The 19,520-nt window shown below is 42.0% G+C and overlaps 1 long non-coding RNA gene across 1 annotated transcript in view; it reads right to left on the bottom strand.

Moving 5' to 3' along the window:
* Positions 1–1,022: 1,022 nt before the first annotated feature.
* The window catches only part of LOC148003779 (uncharacterized), a 48,717-nt gene continuing 30,219 nt past the window's right edge, over positions 1,023–19,520 (bottom strand). The window contains exon 2 of the long non-coding RNA XR_015629168.1: positions 1,023–2,674. This is a non-coding gene — a long non-coding RNA (uncharacterized LOC148003779). The remainder of the gene's footprint in view (positions 2,675–19,520) is intronic.

Genomic DNA, 19,520 nt, shown 5'->3' with positions numbered 1-19,520 from the left:
TATCAGCAGTTAGGAAACAGAAAGACAACAGGAAGTGGGGGTGGGCTATAAAACCTCAGAGCCTCCTCCATAAGGGACCACATTCTCCACAGAGGCTCCACTTCCCAAGGATTCCACAACCTTTCAAAAATCTTGCTGCTCGAGTGTACAAATACATGAGTTATGTAGGGCATTTCTCACTCAAACCACACCTCGTGGGAGACAGACAGGGGATGTGGAATACGGCAGGGCTGTAGATGTGCATCTAAAGATCAGGGGCAAATGCTAGGGGGAAACGCAGTTGATTTGGAAAGAGAAAGCCAGTGAGGGTTTGGCACAGGAGTATGGGAGATGCTCCTGGCACAGGCCAGCCATGTAAGACTCCATCCTAAGACATTTAGAAGATTTGGTCTCCTTTCTTTTCAATATATTAGAGCTTGGAGACGTGAACATATAAAGAAACAGAAATACCAACTGTTTGGTTTCAGATCTGGGACAAGGGACTAAGGTGTATATTTTACACACTAAAGCAGACCTGGCCTTCAGGTTCTCCCAGCATCCTTCAGTCCCTAGCTGGAGTGCCCTGCCCCCAACCCTGAACTTTGCAACTGGTCTGCCCTTCCCACAGAGGCTTTTCTTTATATAATCCAAACATTTTGGTCTCTTCCTCACCTCCCTCTTCCCCCTCCTCCTCCTCTTCTTCCTCTTCCTCTTTCTCCTCTTCTCTCTCTGCACGAGCCCCTTTCTCTCTTTCTCTCTCCCTTCTCTACCGCCCCCCTTTCCCATAGTGACTTCCCTGGCCTTGGTTGGTCCTTGGGGCTACTCAACTCACCCCCATGCATCTTCCCAATAAACCTGTTTTTAATATAGTCTAATCTGTCTTGAACTGGCTTATTCAATTCAATGAATGAGAAATAACCTATCGCCAACCTGCAAGCAAACTTCCATTTGTTTTTTTCCATTTTGACTGAATGTAGAGTCTACAGTGACCACACTACAGAGAAGAGGAACTTGCTATCTCGACAAAAATCATAACCAACATCTTTGATTTGGGAAGACTGCATTTATTTTGATTAAACAACTTTTCTTTTTTTTCAGCCTTGTCTTTGATCTGACTCAGAACCTTTTTCCCCCCACAAGAAGCTTTGAATATTACAGGAGGCAGCATCTATAATTTCAAACAAAGTGGTCCGGTTTGGGCTAGCAATTACTGTAGAGTGGGTTTATGGTGAGTACTCCCTGACTATTGTGCCCCTCTTCCCAGCTCAGCTCTTACTGTCCCTTAAAGCCATCTCCAGTTTGAGTTAGAGCTATACCTGATCAACATTATTCACAGATATTGAGCAAATCTACTGTCTTACTCAGGGTTTGTATTCCTACACAAAACATCAAGACCATGAAGCAAGCTGGGGAGGAAAGGGTTTATTCAGCTTACACTTCCACATGGCTGTTCATCACCAAAGGAAGTAAGGACTGGAACTCAAGCAGGTCAGGAAGCAGGAGCTGATGCAGAAGCCATGCTTTCCCTGGCTTGCTCAGCTTTTTTCTTATAGAACCCAAGACTACACCAGCCCAGGGATGACACCACTCACACTGGGCTAGGTCCTCCCGCCTTGACCACTAATTGAGAAAATGCCTTACAGCTGGGTCTCATGGAGGCATTTCCTAAGGAGGCTCCTTTCTCTGTGATAACTCCAGCTTGTGTCAAGTTGACAGACAAAACTAGCCAGGACATCTACCAAGAGGATTTCTGCTGGTGCCTTTCCACTGTACATTCCAGGACCTAGACTTTCAATAGTCACTGAAGTGTGAAGTACAATTGTCGCTAAAACACTGAGTCCTTGTTAGTATTTTGTCCTTTATTCATCCTCGTGGGCCTAGTGACCGATCTTGCCCCATCTTGTGCCACATTCAGGACACCGATTGCCCTAGTCAGCTGACGTTACTCCAGCCTCACCAAAGATAATTTTTGTTCTTTCTCTTTGTTTTTTCTTATTCGTTTCTTCAGCATGAAATTGTGTTTTTGCTTGTGTGTGCTTGCGCGTGCGCGCACACATGTGTGTTTGTGTATGTGTGTGTTTTCATATCTCCTAGTCTTTATTGCTCAGTCTTCTTCTCTCTTTCAGGACCATCTCAAGGTCCAACTCTTCCAGAAAACGTTTCCAACAATTTCCTATGAGTCCCAAGCCTTGACTTCTCCACCCAAGCCCAAGGCATTTTGTCTTTCATAAGTCTGACTTTTATGAAAATTATTTCTGTGGTTAGTCTGCCCCATTGTATAATTCAGTATTTGCCTAGGAACTGAATCATTCCAGGTATTTCAAGTAGTAGAGATTTCATAGAGGGAATTTATTATGTAAGTTGGCAAAACAATTTAGTGAGACACAAACTAAAGGCTAACAATAGGTGAATGCTTGTCTCACACTTGGGTCCGACTTGGGTCCGGTGGGACAATGAAATAAGGTAGCATTGCCGGAATCCAGAGCCACCTGGCCAGATCCATGACTGGAGTTAATGAGTAGTTTCTGAAACTGTGTTGATGAAGTCATCCGCAGGCATGCTAACCATACAAGATACATGGTTATTGTATCCCAATAACTTCTGGCTCTTTTGTCCAGGTCTAGATTTTTTTCCTTAACCAAGTTCATCCATGAATCAATTGGCAAACAATACTTAGAGGTAGGTAGGTAGCTCCCTGTAACATAAAAGTGAGAAAAGAATATAAGAACAAGCAGACAAAATTGATAGTTTATCTTGGTGGGAGAGAAAAATATGTCTGACAATAAGAATACCATTCTAATATTGCATTGGTAACCAACACAAAATACAGCATTAAGTTGGATCATTGTGTCCTATTTTCAAAAGAGAAAGCAGGGCATGGAGAGGTGGCTCAGTGGTAAAGAGCACTGGCTGCTGTTCTACGGAACATTGATTTGATTTCCAGTACCCACGTGGAGACTCACAACTTTCTGTAACTCCAGTTCCAGAGCATTCAATTCCCTCTTCTGACTTCTGTGGGCATCAGGCATGCATGTGATATACAGACATACCTGCAGGCAACACAGAGAGAGAGAGAGAGAGAGAGAGAGAGAGAGAGAGAGAGACAGAGAGACAGAGAGACAGAGAGACAGAGAGACAGAGAGACAGAGAGACAGAGACAGAGAGACAGAGACAGAGACAGAGACAGAGAGACAGACAGACAGAGAGGCAGGCAGAGAGGCAGAGAGGCAGAGAGAAACAGAGTATCATTTCATGTAAGATTAAAATGTTTTACATATAAACTGACATTTAAGCAGCAGATTTTGTGCTACTAAGCATTATCAATGTTTGAAGTGTAGGAAGCCGGTCTTCACAGACAAACGTCACTATCTGTCCTCCCCTTGCCTGTTAACTCCTGCCTTTCCCCTTTCTTCCTAGACCTGCCATGATTTTCCTGCATTACTGTTATTGCTTGGCCTTTATTTTTATTCACCAATGTAAAGATTCTAGATTTTATTTAAATATTAAACCCCTATGAGACCTCAAAGAGATGTCAACTCTGCATGTTTTGTATGTATGCGTCTGTGGTGTGATGTCTGCACGTGAACTTATAATATCTGCATATAATATCGGACTATATCATACAATATCATATATTATAACATAATATCTGATAGCCCCAAATCTACCCATTGATCTCCTGCTTCAGATTTGGAAATCTTGATGTTCAACATTTGATGTAATGAAGTGTATAAAATCACATACATCACAAAACCCAGTTTCTTCAGTATAGTGACCTCTAGAAGTCAAAAGGAAACCTTCATTAGTAACAGCATAGTGTCAGACTGGGTGAGTATGATCATCTCAAAACATTTGACAAACATTTACTTTCATAACAGAAGCACAGCTATGCTACTGCTTTAGACTTGGTAGAAATCATGAACATTATTTAATGTCACAAGTACACAGCCTAACCCCCACAGCAAAGGACTGTCCAGCCCCAAAGGTCAATAGTACTTTAGTTGAGAAACTCTGTTCTCAAAAAAGAGCAATGGTATTCTAGATTTGACAGAGCTAAAAGAGGCAGCATTAGTTTACAATTCAAGATCTGACTTTTACTCCTGGTTGAAGCTATAATACTCTAAAAGATAGACATTGGATGTTGCTAATATATTTAATTGTAAAGACTTGGGTCTGTGTCTTTCCATTCTATATTTATTCACTCTTTGGCAGTTCTAAGGATCAATCCCAGGACTTTGTATATGCTAGGCAAACCTATAATGAACAATATCAACAGCCTTTTTCTTCTAAAAATGAGATCCCTCTTTGTAGCTCACTTGGGCTTTATTCACCAGGCCAGGATGATGTTGAATTGTTATCCCCCCTGTTTCTGCTTCCTGAGTGCTGTCAGCCCAGTTTCTGTACATTTTGTTTAGTCTGTACCATGTTAGGTAATAACCAAGAATTCCTATTATGATTTTAAAAAAAACTTTCTAGTCTAGGAAACATGACTTTCAGGGGTTAAAAAAAATCATATGGAATGCATAAAAATCTCAACAGGGCAAAAGATAAGTAAGTGCATTCAGAGTGCCCAAGCACAGACTACATCATCAGATTTTCCTAGACAGGTATATGTCAGAAAGTCTGAACTAATTTGCAGTCCTGGCTTGGAACTACACTCCTGTAGCTGCAAATACAAACATTGGCGGGAATCCTAGAGCAGTTTCCAGGGAGGGTCTATTAGTGGAGTGCACCCGGGAAACCTCTGTGGCAATTTTAGAGCTGGGTTTCCACATCAGGATCAGGCTGGTACCAGGGCAGTAGCTTTCCACGGTGGTTGTATCCAGGACTCAGACACCTCCACAGACACAGGGCTACTTTAGAACCCCAAGAATGGTCCTCAAACATTAGTAAAAGCCAGTCTTCAGTAGAATATAATTTTCCATGGAGAATCTGCCAGAAAAGTCTGGAGTTCTTTAGAGAAAGTCAAGACACAAAACACAAGACACAAGACACAAGATACAAGACACAAGACACAAGACAAAAGACAAAAGACATAAGACACAAGACACAAGACACAAGACACAAGATTCCCTTCCACTCTCTAGGTGGAAGTAATAGGACTTTTGTACATTCGCTATATCTTGGATACGTCAGAAACTCGATTGTTGACCAGGGAGTTGAGGCCACACACCAATATCTGCCCAGGCATTTAAGGACATGCTTCAAGATTGGAAGCAGACTGCCCTTTCTGGATATACTCATCTGTGCTGGCTGGTCTTGTATGTCAACTTGACACGAGCTGAAGTTATCACAGAGAAGGAGCCTCAGTTGAGGAAATGCCTCCATGAAACCCAGCAGACATTTTCTCAACTAGTGATCAACGGGGAGGACCCAGCCCATTGTGGGCAGTGCTGTCCCTGGGCTGGTGGTCTTGGGTTCTATAAGAGAGCAAGCTGAGCAAGCCAGGGGAAGCAAGCCAGTGAGTATCATCCCTCCATGGGCTCTGCATCAGCTCCTGCTTCCTGACCTGCTTGAGTTCCAGTCCTGACTTCCTTTGGTGATGAACAGCAATGTGAATGTGTAAGCTGAATAAACCTCCTCCCCAACTCGCTTCTTGGTCATGGTGTTTGTGCAGAAATAGAAACCCTGACTAAGACATCCAGGGCTCTTCTACTATCATTATCTCCCACGTAACCAGTTTTTGAGATAAATTACTACTCACATTGTAGTTCTCATCTGTTCTCCTTTGGCTCTGAGATCCTTCTCCTGGCTAAAGATGGCCTACTCTCCCCCAAAAGTATACTTCTTCTTGTTTCCACAACCCCAGTGAGCACTTTGCCGAAGACACTGTCTTCACATGTGCTCTCACCGTGACTTGCCTCATGGTGCCAACATCCTTTTGCCTACCAGAGACTGACATGTGGCCTTAATGTTCCTCTTCTAACTTGTGATTATAATTTCTCTCCCAATTTTATACCCATAAATGTTCATCACCTAATTTATCATGACGCCTGACCTCACTCTATCCCCAGCCCCTGTCCAAAGTCCAGAGCTCTGTTAGTCTGAGAGGTGGTTTAGTGGATAAGAGCTTTTATTGTGCATATGTGAGGACCTGTGTGTGGATCCCCAGCATCTAGTGTAAAGAAGCCAGGTGCAGTAGCATGCTGAACGGTGGCAAGGACAAAGAGGTGGATCCAAGGGCTCACTGGCCAGCCAGTTTAGCTGAAAGGAAGAATTGCAGGTTCAGTGAAAGACCCTGTCTTAAAAAAAAAAATAAGGTGGAGAGAAAACAGAGAAAGACACTCAATGTGAGACTCTAGCCTCAGGAGCCAGCACATCTACAGACATATATAAATCTTTCTCTCTCTCTCTCTCTCTCTCTCTCTCTCTCTCTCTCTCTCTCTCTCTCACACACACACACACACACACACACACACACACACGTACTCACGTATACACATGCACACTCACCTTTATTCCCTTTGGAAACACCCACCAAACTCCAGATCTCTTACTCAAGGCATTTGTTGCATTTTCCTCCCTGTTATAGTTATCCCCACATCACCTTTATGACCAGTTCATCTTAGCATCCCCAACAGAGACTACTCAGCATGGAAACTTTTATATAGTAGATATGCTTACAATCTTATGAAGGGATGGCTCAAAAGGAAAGTTTTGATGCAAGCCCAGTGTTCAACAGGTGCGACATTTTCATGGTTACCTATCAATAAGAGTAATAGTTTCGGGTAGCTGATATTTGGAAGAAAAAATTTTACAGTAACCATAAATCAAATCGAAAATGTCCATAAAGAACGCAGCATAGTGAATGGGTCATAGAACATTTCCTTTGCATGATTCATTGTGATGGTTACTTTAAAGCGTTATTCTGACTAGGCACAGGTATAATCAACCAGTTCAACCAACTGGAATTCAATTATTCAATCAAACACTAATTTTCAGGTTGGCATGAAGGGGTTTTGTATGCATGGTTAACATATAATTACTTGCTTTAAGAGATTATCCTCTGTGATCTACCTGCCCCTGACTCATGTAGTGTAAAGAATAACAAAAGAGAGGCTTCTCTGAAGAGCAAAGCCCACCTGCGGATTGCAGCTTCAGCTCCTGCCTCTTCCTCAACTATGGTTTTAGACTTGCCTGACCAGCAACTCCCACTCCATTGAGTAAGCTAATGGTTTGCAACAAGCTCTTCCTCTCCCTCTCCTTTCCCCCTCTCCCTCTCCCTTTGTCCCCCTTCCTCTCCTCCCTCCCCCTTTCTCTCCCTCTCCCTCCCCCTTCCACACAATAACACTTGCTTCATGATTAGGACAGTCTGAGAAGGCATTGGTAAGCAACTGTTTTTGATAGTGCAGGCATCATGGAATACATTCAGCACAGTACACACAGGCATCATGGAATACATTCAGCACAGTACACACATATGTAGATGCTGTAGATTATTATATATCTAGATTATATGATGATGATGTGTGTGTGCGCGCGCGCAGAATAGTGTGAACACACGGAAACATCTTACTGTTCATAGAGCATGATGAGCAAACAACATGAAATTAAATCAAGTACAAAAAGAAAATTATGCAATTAATTTTCAGACTTGGCAATAACACCTCTGACAGTATACCACCCGGTTCTTTTTAACTACTTAAAAAATATATATGTATATCTATATACATATATGTGTGATTATGTTCTCAAATTACAATGAAAAGAACTATACAGTAAATAATATGCATAATCATATGCTATCATCAAGTACTGTGTGCTATACATAATTTATGGCTATACTTTCTGTCACTGCTGGCACACGTTTGTTCTTACAAGCTCTGTCACAAACATGAGCAAGACGCTGTTCATGGTAGGACTGTATGTTACAATCTTATTAGGTCACTGTTATCTGAATTGTCACTGTGCTCATTCTGTGTATGTGTGTGTGCCTGTGTGTGTGAGTATGTGCATGTGTATTGAATGCATGTATGTGTACATGCTTGTGTGTGCATGTGCATATATGTGAATATGTGTGCATATATATATCTGTGTGTGCGTGTGTGTATTTGTGTGTGTGCATGTATGTCTGTGTGTGTGCAAATGTGTATCTGTGTGAGTACTTATATTCATATGCACATGTGTGTACGTGTGTGTGCATGTGTGTGTGCCTATGTGTGTGGGCATTACTTCTGTGGAAAAAAATGTGACTAATATCACTATCATAAAATTTTTCACCAAAAATGTTTATAAAGTAGTTCATGACTACATACTGCTTGTATGTGACTATATGTCTCACCTATATCTTATACATGAACATAAGGACATATGATGTATATTCACACAGTATAAACTGAAACGATGACAAGATACTTTTTTTCTCCCTAAAATCTAGTGCAAGCTTTAAAAATGATGGTGATGTCCGTGTCATTAAGAAAACTAAGGTAAACCCTTTGTGCAGCCAAGGTAAATTGACACAGTCTTTCTGAGGAATAATTTGGCCTGAAGATGCTTAAGACTAGTTCTTGTAAGAACTTTTTATGCACACAATGATTTGTGTACAGGTCCCTGCACTTCAACATTAAGTCAATGAAGGAAAAATCCAAAATCACTGAAATGTTAAAGAAGGATGTGACTTTTTTTTTTAATCCTTTTGTGCAAATATTCAAATTAGCAAAAAATTTAGGGATCTGAGGAACTGTTCAGTGTAATTCTGAGGGAATGAATCCAAAAACTACATATTCTATCAGTCAGGGCTCAGCTAGAGAAGCTGGTGCATCTGTGAAGAAATTGTCAGAATGGGCTTACCTGATTGTAAATTTGAGTTCCAGGGAGCAGGCTGTGGGGAAATCAGACGGAAGATCATCCCCACCCGCCCCTACCCACCCCCACCCATCCCTACTCACCCTCACCCATCCCTACCCACCCCCACCCACCCCCACTCACCCCCACCCATCCCTACTCACCCCCACCCATCCTCACCCATCCCTACCCACCCCCACCCACCCCCACCCATCCTCACCCATCCCTACCCACCCCCACCCACCCCCACTCACCCCCACCCATCCCCACCCACCCCCACCCACCCCCACCCATCCCCACCCATCCCCACCCATCCCCACCCATCCCTACCCATCCCCACCCATCCCCACTCACCCCCACCCATTCCCACCCATTCCTACCCATTCCCACCCATCCCCATCCGGACACCCACCCAGACACCCACCCCTATCAGATCCACCCTTCTGGTTTTCCAATTGATTGAGTAGGGGTGCCTAGATACTCCAGGGTAGTCTTCTATTTTTAAAATTAACTCAAGGTTCAGATTTACATTTGCAGAATCCCTTTCCTGCAATACCCAGTAATGCTCTATGGCATAAGTGGAAACTATGGCATACACAATTTAACATTTAGGAGCCCATCCCAAGTGACCCCTATTCAGTAAAATACTGAAAACAAACCTTTTTTTAAAAAGTTAGGGGCAAGTACCTGAAACTGGCAAGAAAAGAAAAAACTGTATGCAATAGGACTATAAAATATATTATTATTCTTTATAGCACCCTATAGTTCTCAAAACATTTAAACACATTTATTTTATGGTTTTATATAGAAAAAGAGAGAAATTTTAATGTCAAAAATTTAAAAAAAAAACAAAACCTTGTCATTTAATTTGTCCATAAGTGATACTTATAACACCTTCAGTCACATCAAGATGAATCTTTCACCTTGGCCAGCCTCCCCTGCCTGGAGTGAGCTTGCAAATGACTCTTAGGGTCCCTGGAGGACAAGGAAGAAATTTCCATGTTTGATCCCTTCCCGTCACCAGTTTGTCAAAGCGTCCAGGTGATTTGGTCTGCCTCCTGAGGGATTCAGACTTTAATTCAGTTCACAGACATTCCTTTGTGTTCTGAGTTGAATGACTAAGACGAAAACATCTTTCCTCCAGTGTAAACAAAATGGTTTTCCTCATAACATAATTTGCTTGCATACATCAATTTTAATTCTTTGGTGGGTTTAGGAAATGGAAAGTCGGAGCTAGAAGAGTTTTAGACTAACTCTTTGACAGAAGACAAAGCCAAGGACTCAAGAAGTAAGATGACATATTTAGGGTCACCTTGATGGGTAGAGACAAGAGCACCTAGGTCCCCTTTCACTGGGGCACTGTATGATTTTTGTGACTCTCTACCTTTTATGATTTGTTTGGGACAAGAAAATCATCAGCTATCAATAAACTGAAATAAAAACAGAACAAAAAAGAAAAGAAAAAAATACTACCAACCTTAATCATTCTCTTAATTATACTTCTTTAATTTTGTCCATTCAATTATATCTGTTATATTTAAAACTTTACTGTCAACTGCTGTAACCATGATTTCATTTAGCTAATGTGCATTGAAACTGTGTCTGAAGTGACTGAGAAGCACATTTTTTAAAAAGATTTATTTAGGACTGGAGAGATGGCTCAGTGGTTAAGAGCGTCGACTGCTCTTCCAGAGGTCCTGAGTTCAAATCCCGGCAACCACATGGTGGCTCACAACCACCTGTAAAGAGATCCGATGCTCTCTTCTGGTGTGTCTGAAGACAGCTACAGTGTACTCATATATAATGATAAATAAAAAAAAATCTTAAAAAATTTAAAAAAAAAAGATTTATTTATTTAGTTTATGTATATGGGTACACGGTCACTGCCTTCAGACACACCAGAAGAGGGCATTGGATCCCATTACAGATGGTTGTGAGCACCATGTGGTTGCTGGGAATTGAAATCAAGACCTCTGGAAGAGCATCCAGTGCTCTTAACCCCTGAGCCATCTCTCCAGCACTGCACTTTTTTCTTTAAGTTTAGATTTTAATTTAATTTTAAAGTTTAAATTAAATTAAAATTTAGTTTACATTTAAATTTTAAAATGTAGTTTTTAAATTTAAACACCAATAGTTCATTCAGCCATTATAAAAGCTTTTAAGTCTTGAAAAACACAACTTCAAGAATCTATTTTTGTTTTATGAAATCTAAACAAGGATTAAGCTTTTCTATTGAAAATGAGGTTCAACAAGAAGTATAAAATCTTGTGTATAAAAGCATTGTCTCTTGGATTCACATGTTACTTGTTACTTTTTGATGTTTCTAGAAAATTTGAAATAGCACACATCACATTTTTACTAGACATTATTGATGCATAATCTAATTGGTTTTCAAATTTATAATGAAGTTTGGTAGATATTTTGTATTTTGAATTACAATGAGCCACATATCACAGTTATTTACCCTGGATGCTTCTATATTAACCTCTATATGAGGAACGCACCAATTAAAAGTTAATACCTATAATTTGAGATGTTAGCTTTGTGGTTTACTCCTAGTGAAAGATAATTATAGCAAACCTTGGGGATGGTTTTAAAAAGTAACTGAAGGCAAGCATTGCTACCCAGGGACATATGCATGCTCACCTTACCACATCAAACTGAAATGACTGTTCTAAACTCCTCTGCTATGCTTTGAGTATTATCTGAGCCCCAGATGTTGTTTCATTAATGAAAACTCTGGGAGTTTGGAGGGTCAGTGTTTGGTTCCTAAAGACTTTTTCTTTGAATAGTGTAAAACAACACCCCTGGGCAGTAGTCAACTCCAGACATTGAACTGCTATTAGATTCTTTAGCATAAGTTCTTGTGGGGATCATAAGTAGAGCTGTTGTTTATGCCCTTTGATGATGAACTCCAACTGATAGTCAAATGTGTCACCTTCGTTTTTCCTTTTTGAGAAAGTCTTGGCTCTTCCCATGCTATCTTGCGAGTGTACCATGAACAAAGGCTCTAAAGAATGGCTTGACTACTTCCTTCTCTGCCTTTTGAATTTGGGTGAGGGGGCATCTGTTATGAGCTAACCCTCCCCCAAAGCAATCCATGTGTTCAAGTCCTAACCCCCAGTCTCTCAGAATGTGATACTACTTGAAGCTAGAATTTCCTACAGTTGATTGCCATTGTCACTTGACCGTATTTAGAAGCACCTAGGAAAAACACCTGTGGCTATGTCTTCGGTAGGTATTCAGAGTATAGCTGAAGGAAGACTCAGTCTTGGGGCATGGGTAATCCCATCCAATGGGCCGGGAAACTCTTACTGAATAAATAGGAGAAAAAGAGAAAGTCAGCTGAGTTCCAACAGCCATCCTTTCTGCTTTCTGATCTGCGGGGATATGCAAGTAACTTCACCCTCTCGGTACAACAGTCATGGGATGCTCACACATGCATGCCTTCTTTACTGCGATGGGCCGTACTCTGAAACAGCATAAATCCTTCCTTTCTCGAGTGGCTACATCAGCAAGAAAGTGACTAAGGTGGTATACAAAAGGTAGCTAAGGCAAAATGACTTCATAAAAGTAGACCTTAAGATGCCCTGTGTTTGTAAAGAAGAGCTATATACAAGCATGCCTGTTAGAAGGGACGAGCCTTTGAGCACCCAATCTGCATGCCAAGGAGAAAGTCTCAGATGAAACAACACTGGCAACACTTCGAGCCTGGATGGCTAGCCTCTGTGAGGATCCATGATTCACCAAAGAGTGATACCCTGGACTCAAATAGTAAGTAAATGCAGAGTGTTTTATTCTGCAGAAGTCTAGCATGCTGGGGTCTCCCATTACAAAAAGTGAGACAACCAAGTGAGCTTGAAGGCCTGATTTAAAGCACATTAGGGGATTTGGGATAGGTGATCTTTATCTTACTTTATCTTACTCTTATCTAGGGATATTCTATTACAGGGCATGGGAGCTAGAAACTGTTCCTGAAGGAGTAGCTGAGGATGTCTGGAAACTGCTGCTGATGCATTGTCCTTGCCTCAGACCAGGTCAGCTTCTGAGGACAGGGCAGTTTCTGACTAGCTGCCTGAAGCCTGGGTTTTTCCTAGTAACTGAGTTACCTGGGCTTGTCTGGACTTGCTCGGTTCTTAGGCATGGTCTCCTAACTTGCCAATTTGAAGTCTGTCACAGAGTCAGCCTAGCCTTCTCACCTCCAAAATGGAGAGAGAACCCATTTCTGTTAAGTCATCAGTACAGGAGAGTTTGTTAAAGGCTGCTTCACTAAATTAATGAAGTACCCATCTCAACTGACCTTGCTCAAGCATCTTTTCTCTGATAGGTCAACAAATTCACGATAGGATAGATGCTGCTCCTATTTCTGTAGAAAAGACCCATTTTCCCCATTACTCTAAGTCATGTCTCTGGAGAACCCTCAGAGTTCTCCAAAATGAAGTATATATGTGTCACACGGTCTAATTTACAGTTTTATTATCATGATTATTTCCTCTAAATCTGACGAGAAATTCTCCAGCCAACCTTTTGTGGTGTTAGCAAACAAACGTAAAAGTGATCTGATTTGTATGGATTATGCTTAGATTCTAACGATCATCCTGAGGACCTCAGGAAACTAAATGTTGTGTTTCTGAAAGTCCTTTATTGCAACCCCCTTTATCATGTGATGGCATTTGGAGGTGGGGACATTGTGGGGTAATTACAGAATAAGGTTGCCACCTTGTGAGTAGGACTGGCATTCTTAAAAGGAGACCACAGAACATGCTTTGTCTTCTACCTTTCGAGAACACAGGTAGAAAATGGCAACCAGGGACCAGAAGGAAGTCCTCAGCAGACGCCAGAACTGCTAGAGCTTTGATGGGATTTCCCTGCTTCTAAACTGAGAAATGCATGCTGTCTTTTATAAAACACTTAACGGTGGTAATACGCTGCAGCAGTGTCAGTAGATGAAGGCAGGGGCATGGAGAAACAGCAGAAAGGTGGAATAAAGGCCCGACGCAGATGATTGAGATCTGGCTACCTACTGACGCACTCTGGTCCTTCAAGGAGCAGCAACCTTCCCAAGTCTTTAAATTCAGCCCAGTAGTTCCATCTCAAAGGGTTGCTTTGAGAATGAAGAGAGACAACATATGGAAAATCACAGCAGCCACTATCGCATACTAAATATTAATCCTCTCGCCCCCAGGGAATGGAGGGCCCTTTAAAATATGACTATAGATCCTTTGTAAAAACAACAACAGAAAGTGTTTTACAGTCGAAGAAGGAGAGGAGGAACATCTGCTCATGGTGTCCTTTGGTGACAGAACATTCATTTATATTCTGGGGCAGTGATGAAGCCCTGACTCTCCAGGCACGTGAAGGCGTTCAGGAAGAACGCACCTTCATTTAGCTTCTCTGGCAGGGAGGGGGCTTATGGTCTGCGGAGAAGGGCATCAGAGCAGTCGTTCCCGAATTCTGATTTTGCTTTCCCATGAGTGGGCTCTGGAAGACTGTTTACCAATGGCAATACCTTTTTTTTTTTTAAACTAGGAAGAAAATTTATGTCTAAGAAATTATTAAGGCAAGTTCTAAACATTATATATAAATAAATGCTATAGAGAACATTTATATCTATACTTTACACATGTATATGTATCAAGCAGTAGCTACTGCAGTGAGAAATTTTTTCCATCTGTGTTTTATGGTAACTCAATAAGTTGCTTTTATTGCCTCAAATAGAGACAAGACAGGCAGATCAGTTAGACTCAAACCCCATCTGCAGGTCCTGGCCAGCATTTCTCAAACTGAGACTGTCATGCTTATACATGCCTGTAAACTCAACAGTCATAAAGCAGGTGCTGGAAGATCATGAGTTTGAGGCCAACCTCCTCTATATAGCAAGACCCTGTCTCAAAAGAGAGGGGGGGGGGTGCTTGGTGTGTAACAGAGTGCTAACCTAGGATATATGAAACTCCAACTGATCCTCAGTGCTATAAAGAGGGATGAGAAACACCCACATACCCACATATCACACACACACACACACACACACACACACACACACACACACACATCAACAACAACAAAAATCACTGAAAATTAACTAGTCTGATAGGACATGCTTATAGTCCCAGCTACGGGGGAGACAGAACAGAAGCATTGTTTGTATGGAAAATGTCTTTACAGACTCAACACCTCATGGGCTTGCAAAGCTCTAGAGAGGCTCGGATGGCCATTCAATAAAGCAGAGCACCTGCTTGCTCCTCATGTCTCTTCTTTCAATGTGTCGTCTCCCTCTGCCCACTTGGTCACTCTTGGGAGTCCATCCACACCATGAGTATGGTCCTTCTTTAAGCTGAATCCTCCTCACAGTACTGTTTCTGTGAGGCTCTCTGAGCTGTACTGTCAAGTTAAAGGGGCCTGCATTAAATCCAGAAGTAATCACAAAAAGAAATAAGTGAGTGTGAGGACATTTTTGGCACAAAAGCATCAGCATGGTGGTATCCCACCAACACAAGTGACGGCGCCATTGACTCCAATTCCAGATTTTCCCATCAGCTTTTCCAAGACTGAAGAAACACCATCCCTCCTAACAGTATAATACAGTTTAAAAAGAATCCTGTTGAATGCCAACATCTCACATTTTCTCCCTAAAGCCATCAGACTAGAAATAAAATATTTTGTAAGGAACATAAAAGGTATACCTAGGGGCTGGGACAATAGAGAAACATAAAAGCAGGACTGTGTATGAATTGACAAAAGTTACTTTGAACACTCCCAGTCAGCTCAGACCACCATTTAAAAAAAAAATTCTACAACCAGGTGGCTTGAGAAACAGAAATTTCTATTTTCCACAGAAGTCTGAGCTAGGAATATCATCAGTTGGTCGAGTTTCTCCTGAGGCCCCCTTTCCTTGGGGTGCAGGAGGCTGTTTTCTCACAGTGTCCCTCAAAAAGTTTCTTGCACTGACAGTTTGGACCCTGGAGCTTGTGGAGACGTGATTGGATTGGGAAAGTGTTAACTTCATCAATGGATTTACCTATTAATGAGTTCACAGGTAAATGGTCTATTAGGAGGGAGGCCCTGGCTGATTGAATGGGGACATCAGGTCCCCAGAGACCCTCAGTATCACTGTACTATGGCATTAGCAGCCTTGTTCCACGATGCCCTTCCACTTTTCTGACTTACCACAGACACAGCCATAGTGACTGCCAATCATGACCACAACCTCCTGACCTCTGGTGAGTTATTTTGCTCAGGTATTTCTTCTCATAGCAACAAGATGCACGTGTTCCCACCGTTGATCATACAGTTCAGAAGCGTTTGGAGGATGTTGAAATGAAAGGCCAGGCTCATGTGGTTTCACGTGTGTCTTAGGCAGTGTTCCATTGCTGTGACGAGACCATGACCACAGCAACTCTTATAAAGGACAACATTTAATCGGGGCTGGCTTACAGTTCAGAGGTTTAGTCCATTATCACCATGGTGGGAAGCATGGCAGTGTGCAGGCAGACATGGTGCTGGAGAAGGAGCTGAGAGTTCTACATCCAGATCCTCAGGCAGCAGGAAGAGAGAGACACTGGGCCTGGCTTGAGCACCTGAAACCCCGGAGTCCACTCCCAGTGACACATTTCCTCCAAGAAGGCCACACCTCCTAATCCCTGCATCACCAAGCATCACCAGCCTCTAATAACCAAGCATCACAGTGTTCCAGCCTGTGGAGGTCTCTCTATTCAGGTCACCACAACATGGAAATGGAAGGAGAAGCTCGTTCCTGTTAGAATCTGGCAATGTGCTTACATTCTGTAATGTTTAACTTAAAGCGTATGAGCCGATCAATCTGGCAGAAAATGCTAAAGTAATATCTCATTCAGACCGTGGCATAGAGGCACTGGCTAGTTTTGTCAACTTTACCCGAGCTAGAGTCATCTGAGAGGAAGGAGCCTCAATTAAGAAAATAAGAACACGTAGACAAGCCTGTAGGGCATTTTCTAAATTAGTGATTGACAGGAGAGGGCCCAGCCCACTGTGGATGGTGCCATCCCTGGGTGGTCTTGGGTTCTATAAGCCATGGGGAGCAAATCAGTAAACAGCACTCTTCCATGGCTTCTGCATCAGCCCCTGCCTCTAGGATTCTGCCCTGTTTGAGTTCATGTCCTTATTTCTTTCCATGATGAACAGTGCTGTGGAAATGTAAGCTGAATAAACCCTTTCCTCCCCACGTTTCTTTGGCCATGGTGTTTCTTCACAGCAGTAGTAACCCTAACCAACACACATGGGCATCATTTGCTGCTTTTAGCTTGACTTATAGTGAGAGTCAAGAGGAGATGAGGAGGAGTACCAGGGGAGTTGAGGCCAAGGAAGTTGTGGCCACTGTAGATATTACTGTCATTAAAGAGAAGTCTGATACCTTATGTTGTAACAATAGGAAAAGTACCTTCAGGGTGTCTTAGGAATTAGCCAGACTCCCCTTCACAGACTCAGAAGTGTAAAGGGCTGGTATTATTCTCTAGACCTCAGCTATCCAGACACTCAGAGACCTCTGCAGCCATGATCCAAAGGGGTTCTAGCTCATGAAAATGCAAACCTTGGTTTCCACGGGATAATGGCCTTTCACACATGCTCAATGCAAGGCTTCTGGAGTTTCGGAGGCATTCAGTGAGATCTCGAAAGAAGGTCTGGGAAGCTGGGAAGTATTTGGTAAGATTGGAAACCTCATAGGAACCCCTGAAAGGATGTATGAAACCATGAGGGTGACAGTGAAGCTACACCAGACAGCTCAGGAAGTTAAAGGAAAATGCAGGCAAGAACAGGGAACCCCAGAGAGCCTGGGTAATCTGTAACCAGCAAAGTCATAGGAATGGCAGTGCTCAGTTTCTTTGGACTCAAACGATGCCACGTGTGCCTCACATGGAGCTGCAAGACCCACTGGGATGGGCTTTGCTTTGAACCTATTCCTCCTTCCCGTGCTCCCATCCCGCCTTTGGGAACAGCAATGTTCACCTCGTGCCACTGTGTGTTGAAAAAAAACGCAAAGTTTGTTATTGTTGTTTTTTAATTTTTTTGAGAAATCCATATGGGAGTACAATACATTTTGATCATTAATTATGAGAAATAAAAAATATGAGTCTTTCCTATCAAATACTATAAAACTTGTGTTTAGAACAAGGAATTAAAATCTTTTTATCTTCCCCACCTTGTAAGACATTTCTGGAAGTGTTCTAATCCTCCTCACCCAGTAAAACCTTTGTTTATACAAAGGCCTCTTGCTGGATTTCAGGAGCAGTGACCCCTTTCTCCTTCCTCTATCTCCAGTGGAGCAATTCTTTTCAGACCAGCCAACTGAATTAAGACTATGATGTCTGACCCCAGCCAATGGGGAAAAGACACAGTCACCAACTCTTATCAGACCAGCCAACTGAATTAAGACTATTGATTCCGACCCTAGCCAATGGGGAAAAAAAAAGTCACCACCAGGCTTAGAACAAAAAGCAAGTACTTTTCCTGTGTCTGTGTGTTCACCCTTCAAAGTACACCGACTTAATCAAGAGTAAAGTCTGCCATGACCAGACACCTCAGTCAGAGGTGAGCTTTTTCTTTGTGGCCCCAAACTTGTTTCTAACACCCACCCTCCTATTTCTCTGACCCTCATATGCCCCTTCTCAGAATCATGTCCTCTCTTGCTCTGTTTTTCCTTTTACAGAGGGTCACAGCTAAGAGTTTGCCTTAAGATTCAGAAAGAACCCAAGTTTAGACTTCTGAGAAATGCTAGAACTGTTGAGACAAACATATATGTTCACATACATATATACACACATACATACATACATTCATATATATGTGTTATGTTCTATACATGTATGCATATATACACCTATCATGCATATATAGATGTATATATGTGCATATATACACACATGAATGTAAATTATATATACATATCCATATGTACTATACATATACCATCTATACATGTATGCATATATGTGTCCATACATATATAGATGTGTACATATATGCATATGTACATACATACATATATATATATACACTCTCTGTTACATGGTAGGAAATGGAGCTCCAGGAAGGGGAGGGCCATCTTACTTTCTGTACTTATTTAAGTGCCATCTTCTTTGGAACTCGGAAGGACCTTCAGCCCATCTTAGCCACCCTACTTAATCCTCTAGGTAAGGAAGTCAAGGGTGCAGAAAATAAGGTTGCTCAAAGTCATTGGAATATAGCAAATTTGGGACCTACACTTGGGCTCACAATCCCCTCTCTCGTATTCTTTGTATTGCTTCTTTCTCTGAGATACTCTGGTGTGAATTCCTCTGTACTATAGGTATTTGCTGGTTAAAGCCCCTGCACACTACCTTTATTGCTCTTTATAGTCATAGAATCCATTTTAAATAATAATTTGTAACATACACACTGCCCCACTGTGTTTTATAAAAATGCAGCTTAATATGTGATATGGATGTACATAATAAAATTATACAAGCAGGTTATATTACACATACACACATGCATCCTATACATAGTGTCAGTACTGTGCCAGGCTCTATCAGTGACAAGAGAAGCCATACTGCACCATGCTCTCTTTGGCTGTTTGTTAAACCTCACCTCCCACTCCCACCCACCCCTTCTGCCCATGTGCCTGCCCGTCTCGGTGCTAGGAAGACGATGTTAGGTGCCATTACCAAGGACTTTCCTTGCCATGGTCCTTTGCCTCTGTTTTCCTGCTTATTTTCCTTCCTTCTTAAGATTCCACAGATGAT

Source organism: Rattus norvegicus, chromosome 9 (assembly GCF_021556685.1).
Source record: "Rattus norvegicus strain SHRSP/BbbUtx chromosome 9, alternate assembly SHRSP_T2T, whole genome shotgun sequence".
Classification (NCBI taxonomy): domain Eukaryota; kingdom Metazoa; phylum Chordata; class Mammalia; order Rodentia; family Muridae; genus Rattus; species Rattus norvegicus.
Note: the sequence above shows the minus strand (reverse complement) of the source record. Positions and strands in the feature narration are given on the sequence as shown.